General features: G+C 39.3%; 1 protein-coding gene and 1 pseudogene across 5 annotated transcripts in view; both read right to left on the bottom strand.

The window, feature by feature from the left end:
• The window catches only part of LOC121444429 (FERM and PDZ domain-containing protein 4), a 648,345-nt gene that overhangs the window by 440,131 nt on the left and 186,294 nt on the right, over window positions 1-21,920 (bottom strand). The gene's annotated exons all lie outside the window — the stretch shown is intronic.
• On the bottom strand, window positions 13,974-14,047 carry LOC121444443 (annotated as a pseudogene).

Raw genomic sequence — 21,920 nt, 5'->3', positions numbered from 1 at the left:
ATCTGAAGACTTTATTCCTGAATTTACTCAAGAAATGTACCCTATGCACATTTGGCATGGCACTGATTGGCAAATAGTTAGCCAAGAAGATGTTCTCCACCATTCTGAAATACAGTCAAACAAGGAATCAAATAATGAAGTCAACTGTATGTGTCTCTCTGTGTGTATATATGTATATAAACGTGAGTGTGCACTTGTAGTAATGCATGTGTGTGGAAGTTGAAGGACAAATTGTTTTGGGACAGGGTCTCTTTGTGAACTTTCAGGGATTCTCCTGCCTCTGCCAGCTACCTTGTCACAGGAATGCTGGTATTTCAGATGCTTGTTCTGTGTTCTAGCTTTTACTTGGGTTCTGAGGATATGAACTTGGCAGCCATCACTTTTAGCCAGAGGGTTATGTCCCCAACCCAAAATCTATTTTCTTTTCTATACTTTCTCTCGTTTCATAAGTATCTTTATTGTTAAACAACATTAAAATGTAAACAAAGGTTGAAAGACTTAAAGTAGAATTGGTAACTTAGATATAAGAGGGGAAAATCTTATTAAATATCAAGACTGAACAGGTCTTATTCATGACCATGTTGTTATAAACAATAACAATGTTTTATTAGAACACTTTTGCTGATATGCCTACATGTTATACTACAACAACAAAATTAAATAGCTCGAATAAGGGTCATATAGTCCATATGGACATACATACTTGCTTTTTTATTGGTCCTTTTGAGAAATTTTGCTCTAGAGGAAATTAGGAAAGAACTATATTAGAGGTAAATAACATGCTTATAGCTTTTTTCTAACATATTTTATTTTTAAATATGAGTATGTGGGCATGGGTAGGTATGAGAACATAGACGCAGGTGACTGTGGAAGCCAGAGGCATTGGATGCCCTGGAACTAAATTTACCAAAAGTTGTGAGCCACCTGATGTAGGTGCTGGGAACCAAACTCTGATTCTCTGAAATATCAGTATACACTCTTGGCTACTGGATCCTCTCCTTAGCCCTTCTACTTTCTGCACACAGCCAAATACTGAAGCATTAGAAAAAAGCCAGTGATTTGATATCTGATGCACAGGACTCTGCCTCCTACAGTTGGCTAGGTAGTTACCCAGTGCAATTTTAAATAAGACAAAAAAATTGTTTTCTTGATTAAGCCATTCTTTTTTTTTTTTTCTCAGTGGATGCCAACATGGCTTCTCTGCCACCTGCAGTGCTTGGATAGCCAGAAGCAAGGTGTTGCTCTGAACAGTGCATATTGTCCCCAGTTGTCTCCTAGGAGCCTGCTACCTTCCTGTGGGAGTCTGGTCTCTTTCACCCACCCATATACTGTCTCTCATTGCACTCAACTGTTCTATCAAGACAGCCAGAAAGACTGCCAATAAGGTCACTCCTTCAAGGATGTATGTTTCCATCCAAACGCAAAAGCAAGTGAGCGAGCACAATTGGATAGAAAAGCACACTCCACAGGACAAAAGGCAGTTGGCCCTTTGTATCTGCATGCCCCACTTGGAAGTCAAACAGACATAGAATGGAATATGAAGAAGACAGTGTCTATACTGTACATGCATAGCTTTTTTTCTGGAGTTGAGTTTGTCTTATTTCTTAAACAATACAGTATTCATGTAGGATTAGGCATTAGGAGTAACCAAGACATGGTTTGAAGTATATAGCAGGACTGCATGAGCTATACACAAAGGAATTTGTGCATATTTGTCCATATCTGCATGGATCCTGGAGCCAATCCTCTGAGCACACTAAAGGACAAGAGTATTTTATTGAGTAGTTTCAGTAACAGAACCCAAATGACCTTGCAAAATTAGTTAGCAGTGATGAAAATTCTCTGTCCATAATGAGCCTGAAAAGAGAAAAGCAATCTTCCCTCAACTCCAGACGTAGGAATCTTCTGGGAAAAAGATGATTTCTATGGAAGCCCTACAGTGATCTTGCTGATAATGGATTTGTTTCACTTTCTTGGGGCGGAGGGATGGATCTGTATAAAATGCAAGGTAGATGCTAATGATATGCAGAGGAACACAGAATACAAAGCACAGCCAGGGGAGTCCTTGTATTGCCAGGGGTGGGAGCAAAGGAAGCAAACACGTGTAGAACATCTAAGATAACTATCAAAGCTTCAGACACTCATGACAAGCAGATGGAAATCCTAATGATATGGTATGGAACACAATGCAGTATGATGTGTCCTTCTTTGAAATATCATAGTAACGTACATATACACATGCTCTCATGTTTACCTATACTTGAAATCTCCTAAGGCTGGTTAATAACTCTCTCCCCTCATTCTTCATCTATCGTTCATCAAGCTCAGTGTTCGCTCTACCTTTCATGTGCTCCATATCTGTCTCTCAGCACTCCTCAGTGGCCTCAGAGCTGACTCACCGCCTTTCGACAAAATAATTTTCTTTTAGCTGTTTTGGTTTTTGTCCCATTTTTATCTTGGTGTTGCATCCATGTTCTGTAGTATATCTGTCGTAAGTTCATAGGTCAATGAATTTTTACATGTACTTAGACTACTTCCAAATAACCCCAAGCCAATTCCCTGCCAATATAACCACCACAGGCCCCAGCAGTTAGTTAACACCATTGACCGGATTTGAACTTTATACAAATGGTATGATTCTCATCAAACATTTTCCCTTTGCATGCTATGATTGTCACTTGAGTATTACTACATGGTAATAATATATTACTTTTTGATTCACGGTATTCATGCAATGGAACTATGCAACTGTTTGTCTATTTTTCCATTGATAGTTATTTAAGATATTTGAAGTTTAGGGCTATGACATTTGGGGGTCTTTTATGTCTCTAACTAAACGATCTCTGACATCCCTTCTCTCCTTCATCCCTACTTCTCACAGAAGCCACCAAATAAATTACTCTCCATGGAAAAGCTGCCACTATAGGACTCACATAGGCCTAATAATTTTCACTGACTTTTAAAGTAATACTAGCATCCTGATTTCAATAGTCAAATGTTTGCAGATCTAGGCAAACAGCTCAGTCACTAAAGTGCTGGTAGCACAAACATGAGAACATGAATTTGATCCCTGGGATATAGATGAAAAAGCAGTCATGTTAGTGCACGCTTGTATTTCCAACTTTGGGTAGGGAAGCAGACACAAGGAGATCCTTAGGGTTCGCAAACCGTCCAGGCTACCTACTTGACAAGCCCCAGGCCAGTAAGAAAATGTGTCTCAAAAAATGGTTGACTGTCTTCATACGCACATATACCCATCCTTACGCACCAATAACCACCACACACAAATTATATATATATATATATATATATATATATATATATATATATCAGACAGACAGAGTTTGTGTTGGCAGTTTGCTTGCACCACTGTACTGATTTTTCTGTTCTCTTCACCTCTTCACCATCAATATTTGGGGAACTGAATGAAATAAAAGGCACACATTTTCTTTTTTTCTTTCTTTCTTTTTTTTGTTCCTAGAATCCCATTTGGAAAGTAAACATTTGCTTTTGCTAATTATTTAATGCCTTAACAAGTGGAGGATTTGAGCAAGACAGAAGGAAGGAAATTACTTGGATAATTTTCAGTTTGTGGTTAATTTTAATAAAACGGGGATTTAAAGGACATTGACTTTTGTGAGGATAATGAATGTAAGAAAAGAATTAATAAGAAAGGATCAGCATGCATTCTTATAATAAATCATGTTATTCTTTTTCAACATATGCTGGTCACAGCAAAATCTTGTCATAGGATCTGTGTGGTGATGAGGAAATCATTTTCAATACTCTGTGTACCTTGCTCTCAAGGATCTTCCAGTCTGAAGCTGAAAAGAAAAGACATCTTTGTAAAATGGTTACTGTCCAAGCACACAGGGTTTACCACTGATCCCTAGAACACACATAATAGCCAGGTGTGGTAGCACAGGCTTGGGATTCAAGTCATTCTGAGGGTACAGACCCAAGAGGATCCTTGGAGCTAATTGGTCAGTGAGCATAGCCCAGCTGAGCCAATCCAAAGTCAATGAGAAAGCCCATCTCAGTAAACAAGGTTCATGATTCCTGGCAAGTGCCTTCCACACACACTGTGTACACACATTCATGTATTCTCCTCCACCCATACTTGTCAACCAAAAAAACCATGCTCATTCACATATGTAAACAGACACACTCACATGTGCATGGGTGGTGGGGTGGACAGAAGTCCAGAATCCACACCCCTATAACATTAGCACTTACGGGTCTGAGTGTGGAAGATCAAGGTTAAGACCAGTCTGGGTTACATAAGACTGTCTCAAAATTAGCAAAGCAAAACAAAATAAAGTCAAGAGAGAGGAGGAGATGAAGAAATAAAAGAAAACGAAATGAAAACAGTATAAGAATAGAATAACTCATGTGTTTGTGTCAGAGAGAGAGAGAGAGAGAGAGAGAGAGAGAGAGAGAGAGAGAGAGAAAGAGAGAGAGAGAGAGGAGAAACATGTGGTACTTTCTGTAAGACATTGCCTCTGTCAATCTATAGCTCACGGAAGCATATTGTTAGCTAACCTCTAATGGGTTAGGAAATTTTTTGAGTTTCATAAACACAATGTAACAATAAATGATATAAACTTCCCATGAGAGTATATGAACAGACCTCATGGGCCTTGATTCCCATGTCTTCTAATTCCAATTAGGTCCTACTATACTTTTCAAGCCATCTTTTTCATATAGTGAGTAACCCTATGAAGGAATTTGTAGGCATGATTATAGAGAGACTCAGGAGAAGATTTTAATCATTAAATCACTTCAGAGCTGATGATGACTCTTTTACATATGTGTAAGGATCTCTGTAGGGAAATGTTGACTGTTTCCCCTTTGGGGGACAAGTTTGAGATAATTTCTAATTTTTCTCTGCTCAATGTATCTCTACAGCCTCTAATCTCTTATATGAAAATTTCCTTTAAGCATATGCTTCTAAGTCTGTGTAAAAATTCAAGCAAAATTCATTATATGAATCATTTTCCTGCAGAAGAATTATTTAAATTTGGGTTCACAACAAATATTTCCCATAAATCATGCTTCTTAACTCCCCAAAAGTTAGCAACGGACTGTAACTAATTAGTAAAGCGGCAGAGTAAGATCTGATATGCAATGTTCATATTTTATTGAGAATAACCCTATTAATAAGGTTCTCTATGGCATATTGTTCTACAAAAAATATAACATGATTTCATCATGAATAATTCATTTGAGATGACATACATCAGCTCAAAATTCAAAATTGTACACTAGTCATCTATATTTTATATGACTATAAAATAAAATTTTCCCAGAGTAGCTTCTGCCCCCAGTGAATGAATGACAGCAGAGAGAAGGAGGCTTCATTTTAACAGCTTCACAGGACAGCGGGAAGCAATAGGCTTTTTTATTACTTCCAGCAATGAACTATAACAGGAAGTCTATATCCCCCATGCTGTCTGACTTATTTTCTTCCCTACAATGTCTTTGGGGCCAAGAAGAGCATGCACGTTGTGGTATTACAGGCTTACTATGAAGCAGTGGTTTCCTACCATGGGGAGAGCTATTCTCAGGTAATTTTAGGCAATGCCTAGAGACAATTGTAAGGAGAGCACTAGTATCTGGTGTGTAGGAAGCAGATATGCTGCTAAACTTCCAGGAGCCTCCAACAATGTTGAGCTGTCAGCATCAAAGCTAAGAGCCTTATTAGAACTAAATATTGGTGTTTTCGTTGTGCAAGGTTTTGGCATAATGAAGCACAAAGTCATTCTGAGTGTCCCATTGTTAAAAGTAGCAACTTAGGACATAGTACGTTATTTAGAGATGACAGTTTGGTAAATTGGTGTAAATTCTGTTGTGGCCTATATGTATGAGTAAATAACTCTCATATATTTTCAGCATGTAGGTATAGAGACTTTGCTTTCTATTGTCCAATAATCCACTTCCGTCTTAACTGCTGTGTAGAACTTTCTCTTCTTAGGATTGCAATCAGACTTGAGGAGCTTTGAACTTGAGCATGCACATGTTCTCTGGGAAATCAGGTAGTTTTCTTTTATCTTTGGATGCTGTCTATTTAGAGTGTGACTGTGGCTGAGTCTGCTTTCAAAATTATCCTTTCCTTTGTGGTGAGCAGAGCATTGCCACCATCAGCTTAAATTGCCAAATTTCTTCTCTTTTTCAGAAGAAACTGTCTCTTGTCAAACACCTGCTCTATTTGGAACTATTAACATTAAGTCAAGCAACAAAGAGGAACAAAATAATAATTAATGGCCTAAATAATATTTCTTTAAGATTATTACTGCAAATGCTTATGGTATACTAGTTAAAAACCAGAGATCATTCTACTCTGCATATACAGATGTGCGCCTGTGTGTGCTTGCATCCATCACCATCAAACATAAATACAGTTTAACAGTTGCTGTAAATTTGAGGACATTATTTTAATAAGCACACCTACCAGCTACATCAGGTAACTAATGAGAAAGAATACACCAAACCGATAGTCTTATTATATATTAAATCTCAATTAATGTTACCACTATTAATTAATTATTGATGTCACCACTTTTTAATTCAGCCTGCCTTCATGTATGCTGCCTACCTTGCTTGAAATCAAATTTCATTTTGTTTCTCTAGTTAACATCTTATGGGAAATGGTTTGACTTCAATTTTAATATACAAAATATATTTTTATTTGTGTTCCCTTCTAAGAGTCTTGAATCTTGAATCAGCATTTTACTGCTAGCATTGAGGAACGAGATTGAAATTCTTTATAAAATGAGCCCATCTTTTTATAGAATATTACCCCTGGGACAAGCTGATTCTCATGAAGGCTATTCAGAAGAAGGTGTCCCTGTAGTCTCTCCTATTTTTTAAAATCTTACAGCATATTACACAGACCTTTGAAGGGTTCATCCAGTACATATACATCCCTAGTATGCACTAAGTAAATAAATATTACTGAATATTTATGTGCCTTGCAAAAATATGGCTAGGTGCTTATACATATGCATCTAATGGCTATGTGCAATATCAATAACAAAAATAAAATAAATTATATGTTAGGAGGAACATTTGAGTTTGAGAAGCTTTGGATGTATTGCATACTCCCCAAAAGCCTGTATGGAAAGTGTGGTGGTTTGAAAGAAAATGGCCCCTATAAAGGGTGGCACTCTTAGGAGGTGTGGTTTTGGTGAAGTAGGCAAGGCCTTGTTGGAGAAAAATGGGCTTGGAGATCTTCTATGTTCAAGGTATGCCCAGTGACACAGTTCACTCCTGTTGCCTATAGACAAAGATAAAGAATTCTGAGCTTTTTCTCTAGCACCATGACTACCTGCATGCTGCCATTTCTGCCATGATGAGAATAGACTAAACCTCTGAACCCGTAAGCGTAATTAAATGTTTTCCTTATGAGAGTTGCCATGATCATGGTCTCTCTTCACAACAAGAAAAATCCTACGTCATAAGTTGGTACCAGGGGCTGGAGTATTGCTGTGATAGGCCTGGCCATGTTTTTTGTTTGGAAGAATTTGGTCTTTCGTATTTTGGGTTAGGAAAGCAGTGGAATGCTTTAAGCACTGCTTAATGGGACATGTAAGTAGAAGCCTAGAAGATTTGAACTGTGGGGGCCTGTCTTAAGATGTTTCAGAGGGGAAGAATTATAGTATGTTGCCTAAGAGATCTTTCTTGTGGTATTTTTCAGAAAACTGTTACTGCTTTTGGCCCTTGTTTGAAGAGTCTGCCTGAGGCTAAAGGGAAGAGATTTATATTAATTCCATTGGCAGAGGAAATCTCCAAACTGCCTAATATAGACTCTGCCACGTGGTTAATAGTGGTAATGCCAATGAAGATAAAACAACAACAAAAAAAAAAAGCAAGCTGAGCTCAAATTGCTCATTTGGTACAATCTGAGAAGAAAAGGAGTGGTAGGAAGTAGAAGGTACCCAATTCTGTGTTCAAGGAGATAAACAGATAAAGAAATGGAATAAAGGGAGTGGTGACCTCAGGGCAAGATCCCACCAAACTGTAATTCCAATATGTGAAAAAGAAATAAAGAAAAGTTTAGAGACCCGTGGTATAGTTGTTCAGGTCTTTAATCCCAGCACTCCAGAGGCAGAGGCAGGTGGCTCTCTGACTATGAGGCCAGCCTGGTCTATAGATCTAGTTTCAGGACAGCCAAGATTAGACAATGAAGGACACCATAGAAAACAGAAAGCTGGTGAAGATGTAATTGAGGGGGCCATGTTCCAGTCGCAGCAAGCAGCGTACTTGACAGCTTTGTTTGTGTGGTTCTGACTTTAGAGCCAAATATTGAAGAAAGGGGTTAAGGAGTCTTTCTTCCACAACCTCTGAGGCCAGGCTTTGTGTCAAGGGTGTCTCTGAATGGAGGCCTAGAGAAGCCATTGTACGATGCTGTAAAGGATGAGGCTTGGGTTGCCTTAGAGTCACCAAGATGTTAGAGATGCCAGAATCATGTGATATCTGTCAAGGAAAACTGCTAACAGGGAGTGGAACCAGCCCAAGAGAAAGAAGTATGCTGCTGTCAACAAAGCTGAAAAGATTTGGAGATCTGAAGAGTGCTTTGACATCAGACACAAAGATGCAGAGTTTGGAGTCTGCCCAGCTAATTTTCAGTCTTGCTTTGGTTCAGTATTGCCTTACTGTCATCCTTTCCCTCCACAGTGGAATAATAATGTATATCTTGTAGCATCAAATATTAGAAATATGTGATCTGCCTTTTTATTTTGATTTTACAGGGGATTACAGTTAAGATATTACATGAATCTTGGAAGAGACATTGAACTTTAGACTTTTAAATAAATTTGAGACTGTTATAGACTATACAGTCTTTGAAGTTGGACTGAACACATTTTTGCATTATGATAAAGCTACACACCTATAGTGGCCAGGGAGTGAAATGTGGAATGTGGTGATTTGAAAGAAAGTGGTCCCCGATGGGAGTGACACTATTGGGAGGGATGGTTTTGTTGGAGTAGGCATGGTCTTGTTGGAGGAACTGTGTCACTGTGGGGTGAGCTTTGAGATTTCCTATGTTCAAACCATGTCCAGTGACATGTTTCACTTCCTGATGCTTGTGAATCAAGATGCAGAAGTCTCAGCTCCTTCTCCAGCACTGTGTCTGCCTACATGTTGTCATGTCCTGCCATGGTGATAATGGATTAAACCTCTGAAACTATAAGCCACCCCAATTAAATGTTTTCCTTTATAAGAATTTCTGTGGCTATGGTGTCTCTTCACAGCAATAGAAACCCTAACTAAGAGAGAAAGGAACTTTAAAATGATTATATAAGTTTAGAAAACTATAATAAGTAAGCATTGAGGACTTTTTAAACAGTTTTATAAAAATAGATTTTATGAGTAAGTTTGTCAAATAGCAGTAACATTTATTAAACTTGTGGAAACTAAGTGACATATGACACAGAGATAAGGAATAGACTTATCATACAAAAGCTGTAGATGTGACCTCAGTAAAAAGTGAATAACATCTGGATGTGAAGATAGCTCATATTGACATCATTCTTCTGTACACAGGAGAAACTCCACTTTCACACTGGAGTTAGTATTTCCTTAACTCTAATAAAAGAGTAGTATTTCACCTAAGATTTTTTTGATTATCAAGTGAGACATGTTAAATGAAATAACTGTTATATGCTACTATACCTACCTAACACATACTAGATAGTCAATTAATTCTAATAACCAATACAAATTTTCTAAAAATGAAACAAACCTCAATGAGTAATGGAGTTCACAGGCAAAACAGTCTAGAGAAAATTTGCAATCGCCATATAAACTATGAGAGTGCAACAAACTGTGTTAAGAGTGCAGCTACGGGTAAGGAAACTAGCCCCAAGTGACATCCCCAAACAGTTAACCTACTACAAGTAACATGCTCCTATCAGAAACTAACAGGATACCCAACCTTCTCTTTTAAACTGTTGGTGGTAGGACCAAAATCTATGGAAAATCTTTGTGTTGTATCTGCTTATTTTTTAAGCTGAGTCAATTTTGGTAACTTCTGTATGGGCATGGAGTTTATTCCTATGTAAGTAATTTCTGTTACATATGGGATAAGTCAATGGGCACAAACCACACACAGTAAATTCAGACTGGCTTCACTCTGTATAAAAGTCCTGATAAAATGTGCCATGTTCATCCCAGATGGAGGCAGCTATACCTTAAGCTCTCATCCTAAAGCTGAAAGGCTCACATTCAGCCTCACTATTGCATATCTGTGGGAGGTATAGTACTTGTTATAGATATTCAACAAATCAGTTGTGTATTATCTGGAATGGGTCCCTTAGTGTACACTTAGAGGAAAACTACAAGTACCATTTTACCCAGTGGGCAAGTGTCCTTGAAAAATAGAACATGTGAAACTAACAATCAGGTAACTATAGTATTGCAAAGTGTGTGTGTGTGTGTGTGTGTGTGTGTGTGTGTGTGTGTGTGTGTGTTAAGTGTGAAAACAAGGAAACTCAGGCGAAAACTTCAATAAGCATTCATTAGAGAAGAATACTCCCAACTGCTTGTAGGGCCAGTATGCTGTGTGGCTGTGGGAGAGTCTGGCTCTAAGTCGAAGTCATAAGTAATAATCGGTAATGACCTCGTGTACATATACAACAGAGCACACAGACCAAGAAACCTTTACCAGGTGAATCTGCAGGGCTCCCTAGCCAGGGAAGAGTGGAGAAGAGAAAGCAGATAAGGACTGTAGGTTTAAGCCAGCCCCTTTAGGGGGCGGGTTTGCCTTGGGTGAATGTATACTGATAAATCGGGCGCATGCGGGAGGCTGCTCGGCCCTTTTTCCTGCTTCCTGTGCTACGCGGGAACCTCGGTTCTGTAAGTTTATTTAACCATTAAAGCTGCATATATTCTTTACTATCTGCCTGCATTTATTTACGCCGCTACAAAGGACCATTAGGGCTTTGGCTCGGGGGAATCTAGTGGATAGTAATAACCCTGCTATCTACATGCCATGTACATGAAGGGGCAGATGGAAAGTAAGACAGCCAGGCCAGCTGAGGGCATGGCTCAACTACAAGACAGGGCAGGGCAGCAGGGCTGGTGGAGGCTGCAAGAAAGTCAGTGCTTCCCATGGCCCTGCAGTCCTGGCATCCACTCATCCATTGCAAATCAAAGGTAACATGAGGTTCCGTGCCACTTCAGTTAGAACAGCCGTTGTGAAAATACTGATAGCACTTACACATGGAGATGGAGACAAGGGGACCGAGCTTTAAACGCTGTTGGAAATGTTACAAATTATCAAGGACCCCCTGGAAAACAATGCAGGCGCCTCAAAAAATTAAAACCAGAAAGTCCTTGTGATCTGACTCTACCACTCCTGAGTTTATCCCTGAAAAAAGCTGAAATTGGTGTGTGTGAGAGATGTTGGCCCTGTTATGTTTACTGCAGCGCTATGCACAGTAGTCAAGCTGTAGACTCAGTTGAGGTGCCCATCAACAAACCAATTTGATCGGGACAATGTGGTCCAGATATGAAGTGGAGCATCTATTTCATCCATAAGCAAGACTGGGATCCTGTCATTTGTGGCAAAACAAACAGAAATGGACGAAATCATATGACGTGAAGTATTCTAGGCAGGAGAAGGGAGGCCCATAAGCTTCAGTAATACACATCCAAGAAAGCTCCTATATGAGATTCATGTAGCCCTTTCTCAAGCGTATACAAGCTGCAATGACCCTAGAAATGAACTGCCCTGCAAGTCGCAGAGGAAGCTCTGAAATTGCAGCTGTCATGAGTCAGCACTCATGCTAAGGTAGGCTTGTTGGTGATGCAGCTGCCTTTGAGTCATGCATGCCTTTTAAATAATGCTTCACCAATACTCCTTTGAGTAACCTCAATGAACACATTAAGCTTGACTTAAATGCAATTGTTACTCTGGTCTGTCGTGAGTGCTTTATCTCAGGTAAATAGGCATTTGTTCACATCTCCCTATGAAAATCACAAAACTCAATGTAGGACAGAGAAGACTGACATGAACGGGAGAACAAAGGGAGATGGGCACTCTCTTGTCCCACCACTCTGTGCAGCAATCAGTGGGATACTGAGTAGATTTGCCTTCCACAATCCATCTACCTTCCTCCACTATAGAAGTCACCAGGTGACCCTAATTAATTGGGGTTTTATGTAATTGGAGAGGAATGAACTTTAACAGGGACATTGGGATGTCAGGAGCCAACAGGGATTCTTTGAGAAAGGATGTTGCTAAGGTTAGTTAAATGTACATAATTCACAAAGTTAAACAATTGTGAAATGAGTGAAGAAAGAAGAGAACTTCAAACCTGAATATTCAGAAATTTCAAGAAACAGAATTATAACACTTGGAACCATCTTGAGCCTATATGGAGTATCTAACTTAATTCCTCTATACCAGAGCTGGAACAAAGTCACAGTTGCCCGATTCCTCTATAGCAGAGCTGGGGCTAAGAGTTGCCTACAGCTGAAGGTCAGCATAACTGTTGTTGTGCTGGTCAGAAGACACCTCAGGTACTGGTCCATACCTTCCACCTTGTTTTCAGGCAAATTTCTCTTGTTTGATGCTGTGCTTTATACTCTAGGCTTGCCATCTTGTGAAGTTCAAGAAAATTTTGTCTCTAGTTTTCATTTTTTTTTTTTTCTGGTCCGAGAGCTAAGATTACAGACACATGCCTCCATGTTTTCTGAGTATATCCAAACTCAGGATCACATGGCTGGATATTGTATCCACTGAGCCACCTTCTCAGCTCAAGGAAAGGGTTCTTATCCACCACAATTAACTTATATGTGTTTTCTTCCATGTACCACACACCCTTTCAGTCACTGGCCACTGTTATCTGTGAATGAAGCATTCTTTAAAAAGTCCAAACACAGGAAGATTCTACAAACTGACTGACTAGAACTTTATGATGGTCTAGAGTTGGAATATTGTAGATGAAAAGTCAAATCTTTAGTTCTCTCAGTGACCATTTATCATCCACTTCTGTTTCTGACCAAATATTCTTTCAACTACAACTACAGAAAAGCCCCTGAAATGTATTAATCCAGATGAACAGTAGTTTACACCAACCTCAAAGCTGGGACTGTTGTCACATAGGATCTGGGACCTATAGCAAAGACTTCCTGGCTTTGGTGTGGTAACAATATATTTGGCAAATTTCTTAATCGATGAGGTTTTTTTTTCCCCCTGTGACTATAAAATTTAATGTGACCACTTCCATAGTAGTCATTAGTGGCAACCTGGACCTGTGCCCTTGAGCCATGACATCTCATATTTGACTCTGAATAAGCTAATCTTTCTTTTAGGTGAAAGCTATATTTTGTGTTGACACAGCTCTTGATTCAGTAGGCAACAAAACTTACTGTATATTCAGATGCTCAAGCAATGGTCCCTATGATTTTTAAGACATGGAAAAAAGGAATACTGATATTTGAAAGCTAAAGTTTCAGGGCCTTGGGGGTGGCTTAGTCCACAAAGTGATAACTGCACAAATCGGGGACTAAGTTCAGTCTCTAGAACCTATGTAACAAACTGGGCACAGTGGGATCACCAAGTGGCATGCTGTGATCTCAACACTAAGAAGAGGAGGACAGAAGGAATGCTGGGGCTCATCCTAGTTGAACTGGCAAAGCATGTTCTCAGTGAGACACTGCACTTCAAAGATTAAGGTAAAAGGCTCTTGAAGAATGACTTTGAGGGTTAGTTTCTGAATTCCACATGGACGTGTGCAGGCACGTTTCACGCACAGTCACTCACTGTGCCCATACACACATTCCCACATAAACTTGCACAAACATACAAAAAAGCAAGGAACTAAAAAATTAAAATGTAACTCTGAACTATGCAAACAAAGAATTAAATGGGATAAATACAAACTGTCCACAATGAGGCCAAACTATTTGAATTTGAAGAGAAAGAGCTAGAGGATGCCAACACATACACAGAGAGACAATCTGAGGCAGGAGCTATGCTCTGTGATTGAGATGAAAGTAAGACACGAACTATAGAAATGATCCCTGAAAGTATAGTCTTGCTGAACATAGCGGACAATGAGGACTACTGAGAATTCAAGAACAATGGCAATGGGTTTTTGATCCTACTGCACGTACTGGCTTTGGGGGAGCCTAGGCAGTTTGGATGCTCACCTTAGGAGACCTGGATAGAGGTGGGTGGTCCTTGGGCTTCCCACAGGTCAGGGAACCCTGATTGCTCTTCGAGCTGATGAGGGAGGGGGACTTGATCGGGGGAGGGGGAAGGAAATGGGAGGTGGTGGCGGGGAGGAGGCAGAAATCCTAAATAAATAAATAAATAAATAAATAAATAAATAAATAAATAAATGAAAGTAAGACATGAACAAAGTGACATAACCAAAAGCTAACAACCACATATTATTTAAACAATAAATAGATGTAGGTTTGCTGTTTGCTCGCAATGTTTGTCATTTGGCCTTCATGAAAATTTTCAGCATCTGTTAACAACTCTTTTACAAAGGATCACCACAGCTGAAGACAAGTTCACAGTGACTAGAGAAACCAAGGAACAGTTTAGGGTGGTACATAGCAAACCAGATGAGTCAGGAAGCCTCCAAGTCTCACACAACTCTGCTGTACAGCAACTGTCATCCTGCAAAGATGACCAGGTCCCTGTTGTATATCCATAACTAAAGAGCCTGGTGCAATTAAATGTTCACGTGATGTTGCAAATAAGCCTCATTCAGATTCCAGTCTCACAGAGATGGCCTTCTGATTATTTGGGTTCTCCTGCAGCTTCTCTGCAGGGAGCAGGGGGCAGGTCAAATTGATATGAGCCTCCAACTGATTGCAAAGTTCTCATTAGATTTATACAATCTGGAAGTCTGATTATAATTTGGCTCCTCACAACTTTTCCAATAGGAAAAATAAGTATTGATGGAAGAAAGTGAGCATCTCAGCCTATATGAGGATGGTATATTTTTACGGTCAAGTCATACAATGGCACTTCAGTAGAAATCTATATAAATAACCTCCTCATGTTTACATAAATAAATGAGATATGTAAATTTATACTTCAATTTCATGAAGTTGATTAACAGGATTCCTCCTTTCCGAGGCCAATTTGTACTCAGGCTGAGGACCAATTCTGATTCTCATAGTATACATGTGAAGATCCATTGCTTCATTAGGGCTATCACCGAGCCTTTTGTATCTGCTTATTCATGAAAGGATGTTTACCACAGACTGCATCAGGGAGTGAGGATAACTAGGGGAATATGGTCGTTTCTCTAGTGTAGGTACCTTCTCTAGTGCGGAAAATCCTCTCTCTTAGAGTCAGAAATTAGATCAAGGGCGAAAGGATAATTCACTATTCTACAAAATCAATCAACCTTCCTCTCTCTCTCTCTCTCTCTCTCTCTCTCTCTCTCTCTCTCTCTCTCTCTCTCTCTCATACACACACAGTTAAAAGACTCCAAGTAATGTGTATGTGTGTGTGATATATACGAAACACTCATTAAAATTCTCTCTCTTTTCCCTCCTTTCTCTTCCCTCTGTGTGTGTTTATCAGTTATGGGTTTTAGCTAAATTTTGCTGGAGTATTTTATATTTACATTATATTCCCAATGATGAACAAGTTTAATCACCTACACTAGACCATACCATTTGTTTTCTAACTCTTATTGTGACACTTGCATTTCAAAGCTGTATTTTGTTGTTGTTGTTGTTTGAGATTTTTCTCAAATGTACAGCATTTTTCTGTGTAACCTTGGAGTTTGTCCTGGAACTCACTCTGTAGACCTAGCTGACCTCAAAATCACAGTGTACCCCTGACTCTGCCTCCCCAGTGCTGGGATTAAAGACTTGCAGCACCATAGTCAGACTTTGTCTTTAAAAAACAAACAAAATATCAAAGCAGCATTTTGCTTTTTTTTTAAAAGAAAGAATCTCACTACATAACCTTAGTTGGCCTGAAAGTTGTTATGTAGACTAGATTGGCCTCAGACTCAGAGATTGACCTGCCTCTACCTTTCTAGTGATATGATTAAAGGCCTGCACATTACATATCTCAGACTATCTTAATGCTATTGTGGATTTCACAGCTTACTCTAATGGATTCCATAATTCCAGGGCTTCACTTCAAGGCTTTCAAAAAGAATGCCTTCTCAGCCCTACCACTAATGTCTGTTTACAACAGAGTAGTTGGAAAATAGCCTATTTGAAAAAGAGAATGCAATCCTGAGGAGAAACAAGAGAGAGACAAGGGGTACACAAAACTCTAAAGTAAAGAGAAAACTTGACAGTTCAAATGGACTTTCCTTAGCTCTCTGTTTCAACACTGGAGCACCACCCCAGATCTACAGACTCATTAGTCTATGCTTTCCAGAAGCCCACGACAGCACTTTAAGGGCTTCTTTATTATTCTTCTCCCAGAGACTATTAATGAAATAGAAATTTATTGACAAATACATACAATGCTAAATCAACTTTATGTATGGAACACAACAAGGTTTGTAAAATAATCTCTGTTTTTAAATATAAGATACAATTGTAGAAACACTTAATTCAGGTCCCAATTATTAATAAAGTATTACACAGATTTATAAATATTACCACAGGAGTTCTCAAAGCAGAGATATTTAAAAAGTACAGCAGTTGGCAGGCCCTAAATTCAAACATATTATTTAATATTAATTCTGAAGTCAGCAGCCTAGCCTTATGTAACACAAGGCAGTTGATCTTAATTTATTAGTCTTTCTTGCACAACAGCAGCCACTCATAACAACAAAAACAATTTAAAGAAAGTACAAGAATGACATCAATGTAGAAAGAATTGAGGGTTTCAATGTGTATTAGAATGGACAGTGGCACCACTAGCAAATTAAGGTATAATTTTCTCTTGCCATTTTAAAGAATGAACGATTTGCATATTTATATTCTGGTTTTCAGGATGAGTTGGATTTCCAACTGTTCCTCTTCTCCAGGCAGTAATTTACATCAGATACCAACTGCAACACTACAAATAGACTCCACTGAAGTCGATCTATTTTCCAGAACAGCCTCTCTGTAGAAATCCTATTATTTCTCTCCATCCATGTTTCTTATACCCTGTATTCTTATCATTGCAAGCACAATGCTTAGCCTAAATGTTCCAACATTGTGGAAGTATACACTCAGGTTGACCAAAAATAGAATTACAATTCCCATTAACTATAGGGTAATGCTCAGTAATCCTAGCAGACATAGACACTTGTGGAGAGAAAAATATGTATTCATAGTTACTAGAAAATGTCATCAACAATGATATTCTACATCTCATAGTAGAATACTGGGAAATGGAAGTAAAACTGTATATATGGTCATGCAGACTGAAGCTTCTCTTTATCCTTGACTTACATCCATATGATTGATTCAAAGTTTTGCTCAGTTCTCTTGGTGATGCTGAATTATACTAAAATGAGATCATCAGAGTATTTTCCACAAACACATAAGAAACTTTACAATCTTGAAAGCATGATTTGTCTATAACAGTAGATATGAAAAGGTAGTCCTCGACACTATCATGACCAATTTGAAAAGCATTGGTTAAGAAATGAGAGGAGCCTGATTCAAGGTTTAGATCTCAGGGTTTTTTTTTTTTTTGTGTGTGTGTGTGTGTGTGTGTGTGTGTGTGTGTGTGTGTGGTCCTTATCAGACAAGCTAACAACTCTGCAACTGCTGACTTCAATATGACCAAGTAGTGAAGAAAATTCATGTATAATGTAGAGAGTCAAGTGAAGATCAAGTAGTATACATACATAAAATTAAGATGGAAGCAAAATACCAAAAATCTTTCTACTACCATTTTGCAAAGCAGGCACTGAATTATTGGTGGCACTTTATTAGTAAAATAACAATGATGGAAGACAACACTGTCCAAATACATCAATAATCCGGGACAATATTCTTGATTTAATATGTCTTAGGTAAAATTTTAAGTATCCATTAGTGCGCAGTAACCTCCACAATAATACTGATTTCCATTTCAGAGATAAGCAAGCTGATCCAAGTACAATATAAATAGCTTTCTTAAAATTGTCTAGCTAGTGAGCTATTTGTTGGGAGAAGTAATAACAGAGTGGGAGAAACAAACACAAGATAGTGCAAGGTAGAAGGCAATGTAATAGAGTGATGAGACTTTCAGCATGATAAAGTACAGGATACATGGAGGTGAAAATGAGAGCAGCCCCCATAGGCTCCTATATTTGAATACTTGGTCCCAAGGTGAGACTTTTGGGGAAGGATTCGGAGGTGTGACCTTTTTGGAAGAGGTATGTCAGTGCAGGCAGGCTTTACAGTTTCAAAAGACTCTTCCATCAGCAGCTACTGCTCCCTGCCTCATGTTTGTGTCTAAGGATGTAAGCTCTTAGCGACTGCTGCTCCAGTGTCATGCCTATGTGCCTCTGTGCTCCCTACCATGATGGCTCTGAACTCCAGCTCTCTGAATCAGTAAGCCCCACATGAACTCCTTCTTCTCTAAATTGCTTCGGTCATGGGATCTTTTTAGAGCACTAAAAAGGGAACTAAGACAGGGTGGAAACCAGGGAGAAAAGCAGAAGAGACAGTGTCAAGGATAAAGAGGATGCCAGAAAGAGTCCAAGGGAACTCATCCAGTGGAAAAGAGTGGGAAGAAGAAAGCAGTCCCTGACATCCAGAGCTCTGGGCACTTACTGCTGAGACTGCTCTTCTAGTGTACGTGAACATATTCACACATCACCATCAGACAAGATGATTCATTTCCTTAGTGGATCAAGACAAACAGCACACTGTCATCCTGACCCAAATCAGCAAGAACATTGTCCGAACTGTTCAAATGTGCAAAGATCACCCTAACTGTGTAACTGCTGCTTCTGCACTGAACAATACTGGCCTTGATTCATTTCTCCTCCTTATAGATAAGATTTATAGGTCTATTTGTTAATCCTGTCTATAATGACGAAACAGCCCCTACTTGCTAAAAATATCCCAATCTAGAGCTCAGCCCTATTTGTTTCAACTTTCTATCATTAATTTATCCCCAGCTCTGAATCTATCTTTTGCAATGCTTCTTTTCCTGAGACACCCCATGATTCTCTGTGGCCTACGTTCTCCGTCATTGCAAATGGGCCATAAACCCAACCTGCTATCTCCAGTTGTATTCTTCCTTTCTGAAAGCACACTTTTCTGCCAAACAAAGGCTTATGAATTTTTTATTCCCTAGGCAACAGAAAGCACAAAGAGGTTTTTTTGGGGGACAGAAAAGAAAAATAATAAGTGTGGTTTAGGGAAGTAGCTCTTAGAATAATGTACTGATATGCTGCCTTAGAATGCTGCTGGTATTCCGACTGAGGATAGTGCAGTGAGCTGCGGCAGCAAGAAAAAATGAAGAAGTAGGGCTGTGAGTGCCATCAGGAGGGAAGGAGACTCGGGATAAATGTCCAAGGTAGAAGTAAGAAGTGATCAGTACAGCCTAAACTTGAGAATAACTGATGCCTGTTGAGAGAACTGGGTGGACTCTGTCACACTGACTGACTTCCAGAGTACGAGCTATAAGAAGCAAGGCCAGGAATATGGATCAACTGGTGGAGTGCATGCACAAAGCGCTATCCTAGATAGAATTGGATGCGATGGCACATGCCTGTGATTCTAACACTCCAGAGGTGGAGGTAGAAGGATCAAGAGTTCACGCCCATCTTCTTCTACATAACATGTAGCCTTCATGTCTTGAAATGGCAGAAGAAGAGGAGAAGAAAAAGGAGACCTTTGGGGGGGGGGGAACTATAGCAAGAATGATGGCTTAAGAGTTAAGAGAACATACTGCTTTTGTAGAGGATCCAAGTTAAATTCAGGTGGCTCACAAGCACTTACAACTCAAATTCCAGGGTATAAGAAGCCTCTGGGCTCTGAGAGCATCTGCACTTACACGACATACTTAAATAGGTACACCATGCATGCGCACAATGAAAAATATATTTAAAAAACCTATAAAAAGATAATTATTAAACTTGACCAACTTTGTGCTGATATAGCTGTGGGTTATCTATATAAGATAATGCCCTGAATTTGCAAACATAGATGAGGAAAGTAGGAGGAAATCCAATGACAACATTTCTAGAGCAATTAGCATACAAATGACATCTGAAGCTAGGATCTACCCAAGAGAGAATACACTACGAGACCCTAAAGGGAGCCATGCACAATCCTTTGGGGAATCATTCCAGGAAAGAAAACCATGAGAGTCCAAGGAAAAGGAAAATAAAGTTATGACTGGAGAACCCAAAAGACAAAAAGAATGATTTAAAGACTAATCCAGCAAAGAACAACACTAAGAGTCCGAGGGAAATGAAGGTCAAACAAGGAGCCAGAAATCAAAAAGACAGAAAGTTTCTACACTTAGCAAAGGACAGGCATTAAGATGGGGTTCAAGGAACAGAAAGACAAAAAGCTGGCCTCTGGACTTGTTAAAGCAACTTGGTTAAAAAAAAAAAAAACTTTCAGATGCTGTGTAACAAAGGAGCAGACAAATATAAAAGGCTTTTCTTTTCTAACGCAAGAAGTAGTTTAAGCATGTTGACCGGCCGTGGGAATACAGGGAACTAGAAAGATTATGCATCGGGGAAAAGACATGATAAGTAAAGTCATAAGATGGTGGGAAGAGAATCCGGGGAAAGCTTAGCATCATAAAACAGAGGCTACTTTTTCCAAAACAAGATGTAACAAAGTAAAGAGCCCATCTTGATGTGTTTAAGGGGAATTTTTTCCTTCAATTTCTCTGTGAAATATAAGGCTGTGTGTATGCACCTGTGAATCTGAAGGGCAGTAGAGTGGGGAGAGCCAATATGAGATCACACCAAGCAGTGTCATATAAGATACACATGCATCTTCCCACTTGAATAAAATTAAGTCTTGAGTCATTACCTGAATCCCGTTCAGAGTGAGGATCAGATTAAATCAGGCAGTTGGTAAATTCGTTATCACCTCAGTTGCTGTTCAGCAGGAAGCCAGTGAGTGATAGTTCTGTCTTGCTAATGCTAACACTGACAACCACTCGATTTTCCTGAGGGAAGAGCTACTGTTTGTTGGCTGGCACAGGCATCTCCCATGCCTGGGCATTTTTTTTCAGATACTATGCAGAAGTGGAATGCTGAACTTGAAAGAATTCAAGAAGGTTGCCTCCTTTTTCATATCAAAATATGGGTGCTGAGGAGTTGGCTCTGTGGCTAACAACATTTGCTTCATAAACTTGAGGACTGAGCTGGAACACTCAGTACCCATGTAAAAAGTTGGTTATGGCTATGTAACACTGGGGCAGGGGTAGGCAAATGAAGACACTAGGATCTCTGGGGCTTCTTGTTGACAACCATGCTCTTGTTTCAATGAAAGACCCTACTTTGAGGAATTAAGTCTTAGAATGATAGAGCAAGCCCCCCTGACTTCCCCCTCTGGTGTCTACAAGTATTCCCTCCTCCCAGAATGGTTTCTATTACATGCATATAATACACAGACATGAGCAGTTTCTGCTATCTCCCAACTCTTCATTATGTCAATTAATTTCAGGGTCTCCTTATCAAGGCATGGGTGTACATGTTACTTTTAAACATCTCTTAAGAAATGTTCTAGATATCATAGTTGAGTCTTGGCTGAAGGTCACCACCACATCTTCAATGAGACCTTGGGTTCATTCAGTGTTAACTTGAGTCTTCTCATGGACTGGATGAGGAATTTCTCCTCTTTTGTACACCATCCAATTGACCTACTTGGGAAACTGAGAAAATAACAAACAACTTTATAACCATCTACCCTGCTTATGAAGGTCTTCCTAGAACTGTGTTCAATCAGTTCCTCTCCAAACACACCCTTCAGGCATCGCCACTGGGCACACATCCTAAGATACTTGTCTGTTAAAATTAGGATCA

Source organism: Microtus oregoni, unplaced genomic scaffold, assembly GCF_018167655.1.
Source record: "Microtus oregoni isolate MIOR12 unplaced genomic scaffold, Mior012 000124F_ref0000388, whole genome shotgun sequence".
Taxonomy (NCBI): Eukaryota; Metazoa; Chordata; class Mammalia; order Rodentia; family Cricetidae; genus Microtus; species Microtus oregoni.
This window is presented reverse-complemented; position numbering and strand designations above follow the sequence as displayed.